Genomic DNA, 14,021 nt, shown 5'->3' on the forward strand with positions numbered 1-14,021 from the left:
AAGTTAGCCTTCCCCCAATCCAACACCTTACCCTTGGGACACCACTCATCCTTTTCCATCACTATCCTAAAGCTAACAGAATTGTGGTCACTATTTGCCACATGTTCCCCAACCAAAACTTTGAAGACCTGACCGGGCTCATTCCCCAGTACCAGGTCCAGTATAGCCCCCTCTCTAGTCGGGCTGTCCACATATTGTTCCAACGAACCCTCCTGTACACATTTTACAAATTCCTCCCCATCCAGAGTCCCTGCCCTCAGCGATTTCCAGTCTATACCAGGGAAATTGAAGTCTCCCACTACAACAACCCTATATTTCCTGCACCTATCCAGTATCTCCTGACATATCCATTCTTCCACTTCCCTTGGGCTGTTGGGGGGCCTGTAGTACACCCCCAACATAGTGACTGCGCCTTTCCTGTTTCTAAGCTCCACCCAGAGTGACTCGCTACACGACTCCTCCGAATTGTCCTCCCTCTGCACCGCTGTAATATGCTCTCCAACCAATACCGCTACTCCCCCACCTCTTTTGGCCCCTCCTCTGTCTCGCCTAAAACACTTGTACCCTGGAATATTCAGCTGCCAGTCCTGTCCCTCTTTCAACCAAGTCTCTGTCACCGCAACCACATCCAAATTCCTCGTGCGCATTAAGGCCCCAAGTTCGTCTGTTTTACCTGCTACGCTCCTTGCATTGAAGTATAAGCACTCCAGACCCCCAGGCTCAGTGAGGTCATCCTCCCCCAGAGTGCTCTTCTTCTTTGCCAGCATTGTCCCAGCCCCAAGCTCGTCCCCAGCCACCACACTTATAGACCTAATAGTTTGATCCCCACCCCCCTGCCATACTAGTTTAAATCCCCCCGAAGTGCATTAGCAAAGCTCCCAGCCAGGATATTTGTGCCCTTCCAACTTAGTTGTGACCCCTCCCTCTTGTACAGGTGCCATCCTCTCCTGAAAACCTCCCATTGGTCTATGAAAATAAAGCCCTCCCTCCTGGACCAGTCCTTTAGCCAGGCATTCATTTGAACCAACTCCCTATTCTTAGCCTCACTGGCACGAGGCATTGGGAGCAGCCCAGAGATGGCCACCCTAGTGACCCTACTTTTTAACCTATTTCCCAACTCCCTGAATTGCTCTCTTAGGACCCCCCTACTCTTCCTATCTACGTCATTTCCACCAATGTGTATAATGACATCTGTTTCTTTATCTTTCCCTTTTAATATGCCTCCTATCCGCTCGGAGACATCCGTGACCCCAGCACCAGGTAGGCAGACTACCATCCTGGAGTCCCGTTCGCCCCCACAGAATCGCCTGTCTGTGCCTCTAACTGACGCATCCCCCACCACTATCGCTCTCCTAACCCCTCTCTTCCCTTTCCGGGCCACAGAGCCTGACTGTGTGCCAGTGACCTGGTCACTGTGTCTTACCCCTGGAGAGGCACACTCCTCCACACTATCTAAAACAATATACCTGTTTTGGAGTGGGACAACCACAGGTGACCCTTCTTCTAACTGTCCACTCCCCTCCCCTCTCACACCTGTCACCAAGCCCTTCCTATTTTGAGGCACCTCTGGAGTCCTCCCTTGTACTTTACCCTTCTGCCCTTTACTCCTCCTAACTGTGACCCACGTGTCATTCTCCCGATGCCCCGGTGTAACTAGTTGCCTATAACTGTTGTCAATTTTTCTCCCATTTTCCCTGACTAGGCTAAGGTCAGCGATCTGCAGCTCCAGTTCCCTAACACGGTCCCTCAAGAGCTGCAGTTCCACGCACCTGGTACATATGTGAACCTCTGGGAAGCTAGGTGTTTGCAGGAACTCCCACATCCCACATCGGAAGCACTGAACTGGCCGATCACTCATACCTGCCCTTATCCTTTATAGGGTTGGGTAAAATATAACTAGCCTCCCACAGTCCAAAGATGTGCGGGTTAGGTTGATTGGCCAGGTTAAAAATTGCCCCTTAGAGTCCTGAGATGCGTAGGTTAGAGAGATTAGCGGGTAAAATATGTGGGGGTAGGGCCTGGGTGGGATTGTGGTCGGTGCAGACTCGATGGGCCGAATGGCCTCCTTCTGCACTGTAGCGATTCTATGATCTATGATGAGAATTGCTGCAGGACAATCTTGAGGGGGAGGGTAAACAACTGAAGGTTGTTCCACATTGATACCAATGACATAGATAGAAAGAGGGATGAGGAACTGAAAGATGATTTTAGGGAGTTAGGTAAGATATTAAAAAGTGGCACCTCAGAGGCAGTGATCTCCAGATTACTATCAATGCCATTGGCTAGTTAGCAGTCAAACTGGAGTATAAGCTATTGAATGCATGGCTGGAGAAATGGTGTAGGAGGGAGGGATTCACATTCCTGGAGCATTGGGATGGGTTCTGGGGGAGGTGGGACCTGTACAGGTTGGACAGTTTGCACCTCACCAGGCACCCTTGCTGTTGGAGAAGGTTTAAACTAGTTTGACAGGGAGGTGTGAAGATGAGGGTGGACTCAGATGGGGCACAATTAGAAATGGTAATGGAAGGCAAAAATTCAGAGAGTGAGTCAGGAAGACAGAGGAAACAAAAGGTCGAAAATATAAAAAGAGAGTTTGGCAGTTCTTGAGGGAATGTATTTCAATGCAAGGAGTATAACAAATAAAGCAGATGAACTGAGAACATAGATAGAAATGTGGCTGTATGACATCATAGCTTTACAGAAACATGGCTTAAAGAGGGGCAGGAATGGCAGCTCAACATTCCTGATTACAGGGTTTTCGGACAAGATGGGGGAATAAAAAGGACAAAGGATAAAAATAATTTTGCTTCGAGAAAAATTACAGCTGTGAGGAGGGATGATATATTAGACAGGTCATCAATTGAGGCCATATGAATTGAGTTTAGGAATAAAAAAGGGGCTGTCACACCACTGGGAATGTATTATAGATACCTCCCCGAAACAGTCAGATGGAGATAGAAGAGCAAGTGTGCAGGCAAATCTCTAGGAAGTGGAAAAACAGTGGCGGTAACAGTAGAGGGTTTTAACTGCCCCAATATTAACTGGAATAGTTTTTGTGTGAAAGGCATGAAAGGAACAAAATTCCTAAGGTGTATTTTGGAGAATGTTTTTGGTCAGTATGTAGCAAGTCCAACAAGAGTGGGCGTGAATCTGGGCTTTCTTTTAGGGAATGAAGCTGAGCAGGTAATATAAATGATGGTGAGATAGCATTTCAGTGGCAATGATCATAATTCAGTTTGTCTTTTTCCATAATTCTGTCAAAACTAAGATAAAACCTGAGTGAAAATTCAAAATTGGGTCAAGGCCAATTTTACTAAGCTGGGAGTTATTTAGCAATAGTGGGCTAGAAACATGTACTTCAGTGTCAGAGCAGTGAAAAGGCATTCAAAGGGGGAGTTTTAAAGGGTTCAGGGTAAACGTGTTCTTACAGAGGAAAATGGTAGCTCAGCTAAATCTAGAGTCCCCTGGATGTCTAGGAGCTTACATAGTAAAGTAAGACAAAAAAGAGACTCTGATGTCAAACACTGAGAACGTAATACTAGAATGCCAAGAGGAGTATGGAAGGAGGAGGGATGAACTCAACGTCAAATTCGGAAAACAAAGTGTGGGTATGCAAGGATATTGGGAAACAAAACTAAGGAGAGCAGAAAGGTGTTTTATTAATTGACATAATAATGAAGAGAAAGCATCAAATTATGTCTTGAACTATTGAACTTTGAATAAATAAAAACCTGTGAGTTTTTAAAATTGGATATATAAGTCAAATATGGCTGAGGATGTAAAGTCAGTCACTGCTGAATTGCTGATGAGTGATACCCTGAGAGACAAAGAACAAAGAACAAAGAACAAAGAACAATACAGCACAGGAACAGGCCCTTCGGCCCTCCAAGCCCGCGCCGCTCCCCGGTCCAGGATTGAATCCTGAATCCAGGATCCCCGCCCAATTTTCCAGCCTATCTACATACCAATATCCTATCCACCGAGCTGTCCCTCACAGCTACGATGCTTTGTTCGTTACAATCTATTAACTCACCCCCACCCCCCCATTCCAGACCATGTGACAATGGAATCATGCCCGGTTTCCAGGCAAGGCCACTCTAAAGCACATAGAAACGAATAGCAACCTCTGGTGGAGACAATGGGAGATGAGCATTATCTCAACAAGAAATATCCTGTGCATGACATCCCAGATGATTTTGTGGATTTTGCCTTCCCCAGGATTGTACAAAGACTGGGGTAAAAGGCAGCTGAAACATGTGTGTGTGCGCGTGTGTGGGTGCAAGTGTGTGTGCGTGCATGTGTGTGTGCACGTGTGTGCGCGTGCTCATGTGCGTGTATTCATGTGCGTGCATCCATGTGCCTGCGTATGTGCAAACTAGTGCTCATGTAAGAGTGTGTGTGAAACAGAAGCACAAAGTAGGTCAGCAGCAGCACCTCTGCAAATGTTTTTGCAGGTATTTCTATTTCTGATTGTGTAAGTAAGCCAAGTCAGTAAAGACCAGAGCTGAAAGGAAACAGGGAAACTTCTCAGCTAAACTGCAAAGAACTGGAATTTTGAAACCATCAATTCCCCATTGAAGTCAGCACTACTGAAATCATGAATCGCAAGAGCTGCAATGCTTAATCATCTACTCCTCATGAGTCAAGGACTGTTTTGTACTTACTTTGGACTGGACTCTCATTTCTAATCTGTTTGAGTGTTTATGCATGTGTTTTATCATTTTCTTGTGTTCAGTAGTTAATAAGCTCACTTTCTCTTTAACTCAAGAAACTCTGGTTAAAATGGCTGCTTTTGAAACAAAAATATTGGGATTTGGAAAAGGTATCTGTGAAGGAAAGGATCTTTTTAGATGAATCTTGCTGAGACCAACTGAGAGAGTGAAAAAGGGAACCAGTTCATCCCTCCTCACCTAGGGCTTAACAATTCGAGGATTCTCTGAGTTAACAAATTTGGGGAATTTCACCTGGCGACTAATTTTAACAGAATACATTAAGAGTAAGAGGGTAAATAAGGAAAGAATATGGTCCATAAAAGACCAAAAAGATAAGTTAAAAGTAGAGGCGGGGGATATGATCATGAATACCTGTGCCTGTCTTCACAAAAGAGGAGGACAATGCAGACATTGTGGTTAACAAGGAGGAGTGTGAAATATTGGATGTGATAAACATAGGGAAAGAGGAAACTTAAGGGGATTAGCGCCCTTGAGATTGGATAAATCACCACAGCCAGATGAAATGTACCCCAGGCTATTAAAAGAAGCCAGGGAGGAAATCGCACAAGGTCTGACCATCATTTTCCAATCCTCAATGGATATAGATGAGGTGCCAGAGGGTTGAAGGTTTGCTAAAGTTGTACCTTTGTTTAAAAAGGGAGTGAGGGAAAAAAACAGCTAATTACAGGCCAGTCAGTCTGACCTCAGTAGCAGGCAAATTATTAGAATCGATGCTAATGGACAGGATAAACTGTCATGGATTAATCAGGGACGGCCAGCATGGATCTGTGAAGGGAAGATCATGTCTGACTGATTCGATTGAAAATTTTGAGGAAGTGACCAGGACGATTGATGAGGGTGGTGCAGTTGATGTGGTGGTCAACATCGATTTTATCAACGCTTTTGACAAGGTTGCACATGGCAGATTAGTTAAAAAATAAATGCTATGGCGAATCGGGAAATGTAGCAAGCCAGATACAAAATTGGCTCAGTGGCAGGAAACAAAGGGTGTTTGATGGATGTTTTTGCAAATAGAAGGTTGTTTCCTTTGGGACTCTGCAGGGCTCAGTACAAGGCCCCCTGTTTATTGTGGTATTTATTAATGATTTGGATGTAAACGTAGACAGAATGGTCAAGAAGTTTGCAGATGGGACAAAAATTGACTGCACAGTAGATAGCGAGATGGACTGCTGTAAACTGTAGGAAGATATCAATTGGCTGATCAGATGGACAGGAAAGTGGCAAATGTCTTTCAACTCACCAGAGTGTGAGCTGATGCATTTGGGAGGTCAACCGAGGTAAAGGATTACACAATAAATGGGAGGATGCTGAGATTGCAGAGGAAATGAGCGATGTTGGAATAAATATACAAAGATCCCTAAAGGGAACAGGACAGGTTGATAAGGTGGTTAAGAAGGTATATGGAATCCTTTCCTTTTATTAGTTGGAACATCCCCACAACTGAAGGCTTGGTCGGGTCCAATCTCCCTCCTCACAGGCATCACCCCTCCCCAACACAGCTAATGGGAACCCTGACACTTCCCCAGCACAGGTTAACCTTTGCCAACCTGGGAGTGCCAACCTGTGTCAAGGCACTGCCTGGGCATGTCCCTCTCCCACTGGGGGCTATACTTACCTTGATATCCCCAGCGGGATCTTTTTGACTCTTTCCCGTCTTCACAACCTGTTGTGAACCTTGCCGACATAACATCAATTCATTTAGGGGAGATAATGTGGAAGGGAGGGCCTTTAAACAAATGTAAATATATTAAAATGTAGTTAAATGTATTTAAATGAGATTCCCACCCTTTCTGCGCAGCAAGGGGCAGAGAAAATCAGGAAAGGAGATCTCGCTGGAGATTTTGTGCTCATCGCTTTTCTCACGGATGACAAATGTGGGTGCAAAGTCACCCCAAAGCTTTTTCATTTAGCAAATGGATAAGGTGTGTAATGAACTGCCCAGGTTCAATCCAGACATTCAAAAGGGAATGAGACTGGTATTTGAAAGGAAGGACAGGCAGAATTATTAGAAAACCAGCTGGTTTGGAGAATGGTACAAAGTGAAATGCTCATTTGGAGACCTGATGTAGACATGATGGGACAAATTGTCTCCTTCTGCTCTGTAATGATTCTGTGAAAATTTAGATCAATTTAAAAATTTTGATTTTTTTTTAACTTGACCAAAGCCCTAAGGGTGGTGAAGAGAATGAGAAAGGATCTATGAACGCGCAGCAACTAAATTAATAGCTCATGGAAATGAATTCTTATTATTATTTGATTACAAATTATTGATCATGACTGCACATTATTGATAACCATTTCCTGGAAAAAAAAAATCTATAGACAAAGTAATTTCCCTTAGTGACATTTTCTGTGTTGTTTTTTGCTGTTCCACCATTGAATTTTGTCTCAATAAATATTGTTCATGATCCATTTGTTTAACATACTTAGGGCAGCACGGTGGTACAGTGGTTAGCACTGCTGCCTCACAGCGCCAGGAACTCATGTTCAATTCCAGCCTCGGGTCACTGTCTGTGTGGAGTTTGCACTTTCTCCCCGTGTCTGCATGGGTTTCCTCTGGGTGCCCTGCTTTCCTCCCACAGTCCAAAAATATGCAGATTAGATTGATTGGCCATGCTAAATTTGCCCTAGTGTCAGGGGGATTAGCAGGGTAAATGTGTGGGATTATGGGAACAGGGCCTGGATGGGATTGTGGTCGGTATAGACTCAATGGGCCGAATAGCCTTCTTATGTACTGTAGGGATTCCATGAGTTTTATGAAACATAATGTGAGGAATAAAAATTAATTGCTAAATCATTGTATACAATCAACAGCAGTGGTGGTGATTCCCTCTCCTTGTACATGGATGGCAATAGGTTTTTGTAAGCTCCCTGTTCTCGTGCCAATGGCAGTATTTTCATCAGCTGATGTTTTGCCTGACTGATATTTAATAAAGAGATGGAGATTTCTATATGTGTATTTGTAGCAATAGCTTCTGGTCAAGAACCAGCCAATTAGATTGCAAAATATAAGAGAGACCAGCCATAAAAGTTGTGAAGATGATAACCAATGACATAGTACATGGTAAACATGGGTGGTAATAGAGAATGACTGTGGTATTTTAGGAGGGTTTCCATCAAACACATTGGAAACTATGCACCACAAAGAGGCCGGCAGCCCAACTTTGTTCTTGGGTCCCCTCTTAATAATTTGGATGTTTTGGTGCTTGCTGTGCCTCCAGGAGAAGCCTGCCTATTGACGTTCTCAGTTTAGGGCAAGTCGTGATGTACAGATCAGCCTTAATCTTTTGCTGCAGGAATATGGGGCAGGGGGGGATGGTGAGGGGGGAGAATTGGTATTCATTAAAAATGGGAGTCTCTCAACTACACATTAAAATAATTAGGAAAAACATATCTGTTCTGTGGCACCCTGTAGCAGGAAGTCCATTTATGAATAATTGGTTGGGCCACATGTAGATCAGGTAATACTTAGCAGTGCAAACCTACTGCTAGAGGGAGGACAAATTTCCAAAATGAGTCCCAAAGAGTGTTAGGTCCTTTGCTGACATCTGCTAAAGGGTCTAACACCTGTATTAGGCACTTAGCACAGAAGCTTAGCACAAAAGCCCATTTGGAGTATTGTGAGCAGTTTTGGGCCCCATATCTAAGGAAGGATGCGCTAGCCTTGGAAAGGGTCCAGAGGAGGTTCACAAGAGTAATCCCTGAAATGAAGAGCTTGTCGTATGAAGAAAGGTTGAGGACTCTGGGTCTGTACTCGTTGGAGTTTGGAAGAATGAGGGGGATCTTATTGAAACTTACAAGATACTGCGAGGCCTGGATAGAGAGGACGTGGAGCGGATGTTTCCACTAGTAGAAAAAACTAGAACCAGAGGGCACAACCTCAGGCTAAAGGGACGATCCTTTAAAACAGAGATGAGGAGGAATTTCTTCAGCAAGAGAGTGGTGAATCTGTGGAACTCTTTGCCGCAGAAGGCTGTGGAGGCCAGGTCATTGAGTGTCTTCAAGACAGAGATAGATAGGTTCTTGATTGATAAGGGGATCAGAGGAAAAGGCAGGAGAATGGGGAGGAGAAAAATATCAGCCATGTTTGAATGGCGGAACAGTCTCAATGGGCCGAGTGGCCTAATTCTGCTCATATGTCTTATGGCCTTTTAGTCTTAAGCTTGAAAAAATGTCACAATTGATCTGTCAACATCAAACAAAAGTTATCTGAAGTTCCTCGAGAATTTGGTGTCTCATCACAATCCTTTATAGCTGAAATGACTTTCTGTCATTCTTGGGGCACAGGAAATAGGTCTGTTGATTTTTTTTTTGTTCCTGTATTTTATAGCTACTCGGGGGAAATCTCAAACCAAATCAGAGGGCAGGCTGTTTATTAAAAACAGGTGTAAATCCTTGAGGGTGGGATGCTGAGGTAGAGGGGTGAGAAGAACAGAAGGGGAGTCAAGTTTGTGTTAACAGCAGCCCAGAGTAGTGTTAATGGAAGAGTCTTCTGATTCCACATGATGGGGAAAAAATATTTTGCTGCAACAATGTTGTTATTGGCTCCTTTAAGACTGTAATGTGTAATTACTCTGCATTGTTGTAATTATTATTTCAGGAAATCAGAACAGCTTTTTTTTTAAGTGTGATTGCTGATGTCAGTTAAGGGCTACTTTAGGGTAGAATATTGGGTCCTTAGTCCAAATTTCTATTTTCTTAATAATTGTAATACTTATCTTCTTAGCTATTGGTATCTTCACACCAACGTTTTTACTCTTTCTGGTGGCAGGATTTCTGAGCAGATTATCAGCCCATTGAACCAGGTTATGAATGCTCCTTCCATGGCCAACAAGTCCTGGCATTGAACACGAACCCAGAGCTTCTGGTCCAGTGGTAGGGGCTCTATCAGTGTGCCACAAGACATCTCCAAATTTCTTTGAGTTAAGGTGTTTGATAAGGTTCTTGGTAAGGCGTTTGATAAGGTTCCCCATGGTCGGCTCATGAAGAAAGTAAGGAGGTGTGGGACAGAGGGAGATTTGGCCGATTGGATAAGTAACTGGCTATCTCATAGAACAGTAAGAAGTTTAACAACACCAGGTTAAAGTCCAACAGGTTTATTTGGTAGCAAAAGCCACACAAGCTTTCGAAGCTCTAAGCCCCTTCTTCAGGTGAGTGGGAATTCTGTTCACAAACAGAGCTTATAAAGACACAGACTCAATTTACATGAATAATGGTTGGAATGCGAATACTTACAACTAATCAAGTCTTTAAGAAACAAAACAATGGGAGTGGAGAGAGCATCAAGACAGGCTAAAAAGATGTGTATTGTCTCCAGACAAGACAGCCAGTGAAACTCTGCAGGTCCACGCAACTGTGGGAGTTACAAATAGTGTGACATGAACCCAATATCCCGGTTGAGGCCGTCCTCATGTGTGCGGAACTTGGCTATCAGTTTCTGCTCAGCGACTCTGCGCTGTCGTGTGTCACGAAGGCCGCCTTGGAGAACGCTTACCCGAATATCAGAGGCCGAATGCCCGTGACCGCTGAAGTGCTCCCCAACAGGAAGAGAACAGTCTTGCCTGGTGATTGTCGAGCGGTGTTCATTCATCCGTTGTCGCAGCGTCTGCATAGTTTCCCCAATGTACCATGCCTCGGGACATCCTTTCTTGCAGCGTTAACCTGGTGTTGTTAAACTTCTTACTGTGTTTACCCCAGTCCAACGCCGGCATCTCCACATCATATCTCATAGAAGACAGAGGGTGGTGGTGGATGGAAAATTTTCAGACTGGAGACCAGTTACCAGCGGTATACCACAGGGATCAGTGCTGGGTCCTCTGCTATTTGTGATTTTTATCAATGACTTGGAGGAGGGGGCTGAAGGGTGGGTCAGTAAATTTGCTGATGACACCAAGATTGGTGGAGTAGTGGATGAGGCGGAGGGCTGCTGTAGGCTGTGTGGTGAACCATCGTTGGTTCCCACTAGATAGTACTGAGCCAGGGTCTGGCCAGTACTACAAGTATGTATATATGTTGCTGTTGGGTTTAGGGATGGGTTGTTCTACTTGTTGCTGTTGGGGTTAGGGTTGGGTTGTTACACCTTGTATTATAGTTATTGTGGTACATCCCAGTCGGGCTCCGCCTCCTGGGAGAGGAGGCGGAGCCCGACTGGGTCTCTGCTCTGTCTGGGACCCCTCAGTCTGGGATCGTGTATATAATTAGTAGCTGCCTTGTTACAGCAAATAAAAGCCTTTATTTCCTGAGCATCAAGCCTCGTGTGTGATAACGCGCATCAGGCTGCAAAGAGACATTGATAGGATGCAGAACTGAGCCGAAAAATGGCAGATGGAGTTTAACCCTGATAAATGCGAGGTGATTCATTTTGGTAGGACAAATTTGAATGCGGATTACAGGGTCAATGGCAGGGTTCTGAGGAATGTGGAGGAACAGAGAGATCTTGGGGTTCATATCCACAGGTCTCTGAAGGTTGCCACTCAAGTGGATAGAGCCTATAGTGTGTTAGCGTTTATTAACAGGGGGTTGGAGTTTAAGAGCCGTGGGGTTATGCTTGGTGACCTTGGTGACCTTGGTGAGACCACATTTGGAATATTGTGTGCAGTTCTGGTCACCTCACTATAAGAAGGATGTGGAAGCATTGAAAAGAGTGCAAAGGAGATTTACCAGGATGCTGCCTGGTTTGGAGGGTAGGTCTTATGAGGAAAGGTTGAAGGAGCTAGGGCTTTTCTCTTTAGAGCAGAGGAGGATGAGAGACGCCTTAATAGAGGTTTATAAGATGATGAGGGGGATAGATAGAGTGGACGTTCAGAGACTATTTCCTCGGGTGGATGTAGCTGTTACTAGGGGGCATAACTATAAGGTTCATGGTGGGAGATATAGGAGGGATGTCCGAGGTAGGTTCTTTACTCAGAGAGTGGGGTGTGGAATGGACTGCCTGCTGTGATAGTGGAGTCGGACACTTTAGGAACTTTCAAGCGGTTATTGGATAGGCACATGGAGCACACCAGAATGATAGGGAGTGGGATAGCTTGATCTTGGTTTCGGACAAAGCTCGGCACAACATCGAGGGCCAAAGGGCCTGTACTGTGCTGTACTGTTCTATGTTCTATGTTCTATTAAGCAAATTCCAGAAACTATAACACACAGCCTTGTAACCAATGTACTGTCTAACTTTTCTTTGTAATGTTTGTAAGACCGGTTTAAGTTTATTGCCTGGATACCTCAGAAACCCTTTACAGTCACATTGGTACATTTAAATACAGTACCCTAAAAACCATGTGTGAGTACTTTGCTGTGGAGATGCCGGCATTGGACTGGGGTAAGGATAGTAAGAAGTCTCACAACACAAGGTTAAAGTCCAAAAGGTTTATTTGGCAGCACAAGCTTTCGGAGCGTTGCTCCTTCATCAGGTGAGGATGAAGGTGAGGATCACCTGATGTAGGAGCAGCGCTCCAAAAGCTTGTGCTGCCAAATAAACCTGTTGGACTTTAACCTGGTGTTGTGAGATTTCTTACTGTGTGTACCTTGCACCATGGCTATCCTGGCAAAGCAATGTGCATGTACCGCCTGCTTCTCTCTGTTCAGAGAGAACAAAACTAACTGCCCTCTCCTGGCATAAAGAGCATCTCTCACCACTCTTTTACAGAAGAGGACAATGAACTGGGAGATGTTACTCCATACATACTCCAGTCTGGAAGGATCCTGACCTGAAGAAATTCTGGACTGCTGTCACCATGACAGGTACTGTAAGCTCCATCCTCACTCTGCCCTAAGGCTGCAGGTCTGCCTACGGGACACAGCAGACCTATGTGAGCAGCTCAGGAGAGGTGATGGCCGAGGGTTCAAATCCTGCCATGGCAGATGGTAGAATTTGAATTCAATAAAAATATCTGGAATTAAGAATCTACTGATGACCTTCAGACCATTGTCAATTTTCAGAAAAACCCATCTGGTTCACTAATGTCCTTTAGGGAAGGAAATCTGCCGTCCTTACCTGGTCTGGCCTACATGTGTTTCTAGAGCCACAGCAATGTGGTTGACTCTCAACTGCCCTTGGACAACTAGGGATGGGCAATAAATACTGGCCAGCCAGCGATGCCCATGTCCCACAAATGAATAAAAAAAAGCTCCTTCATAAAATTGAGTCAATGCTGTTATGATCGAGCACTGTCTGTCTCTAGTTCCACTACTCCCTGAGTCACAACATACATTTAAATGATTTCTCAGCTAGCTATATGGCAAAATATGTACCTCACCTTTTAATCTCAGAATGATCACGCTATACCCAGGTTTCTTCAACAAACAACAAAAAATATTACTTTATTATAAAACCAGTCTTGTCAAGTAGAAAGGCAAAGCTTATTGACATACAGTATGAAATATGAAAATATAACAATTACTCTTTGTAAATACTCTGGCTCTCACACAAAAACATAGAAGAGGAATTCTGCCAAAAGGTTAAAAGTCAATGCTTCAATGGAAAAGAATAGATGTTGGAGTCCTTGAAATGGTCAGATTATACGGTTGGTTCCTCAGCATTGATCAGGGAAACAATCAAAACAAGTGATTGTAATTAAGTGTTCATGAGAATGCACACATTGTCCTTGGTTTAGGTTGAGGTTAGAGAAATGTTCACTGGGTGATAAGGTCTTTTGCTGAGAGCATACCTCCCCCGTCTTCCCTCTATGAACATCTTATCTTCCTCTCTGCTGCCTCAGCCCTACCACCCTCTCAGGTCCAGGGGAATGGTTGCCACAGCACCCTTGCGTGGGAGGAGGTTGTCTGGCCAGAACCCTTGAAGTGAAGTCCAGAGTCTTGCGGGTGCAGCAGCATTCCCTGTCAACATCAGCAACATTCAACGGATCTGCAAACCACTGTCTATGAACTCAAGTCACCCTAGTGACTACAGCAAGACATCCCAAAATGGGGTCACTGCAGCTAAGCCCTCATACATTTTCTAACTCATTCCACTGGAATGTGATTCGAATCTGGAATTGCAGGGTTATAATTCTGGAATTCCCTACGTAACACCATTTTAAGAGCATATTGGCCACAAGAACCTCGGCAGCTCAAGGGGGGTCCAGCATTTTCTCAGGCAATAGAGATGAGCAATAAATGAGGGCTTGTTGGCATCGGTCATGTCCTGAGAACCAACATATAAAACAATCAATAATGTTGTGCCAATTGTTGTACTCCTACTGCCCTAGCTGAGATAAGCTCACACTGCACAGAACATGAATTAAAGTAGTGCACTACACAGCAGATTTATTTACTGAGCTTTCAGGTAACTCT

This window comes from Mustelus asterias, chromosome 17 (genome assembly GCF_964213995.1).
Source record: "Mustelus asterias chromosome 17, sMusAst1.hap1.1, whole genome shotgun sequence".
NCBI lineage: Eukaryota > Metazoa > Chordata > Chondrichthyes > Carcharhiniformes > Triakidae > Mustelus > Mustelus asterias.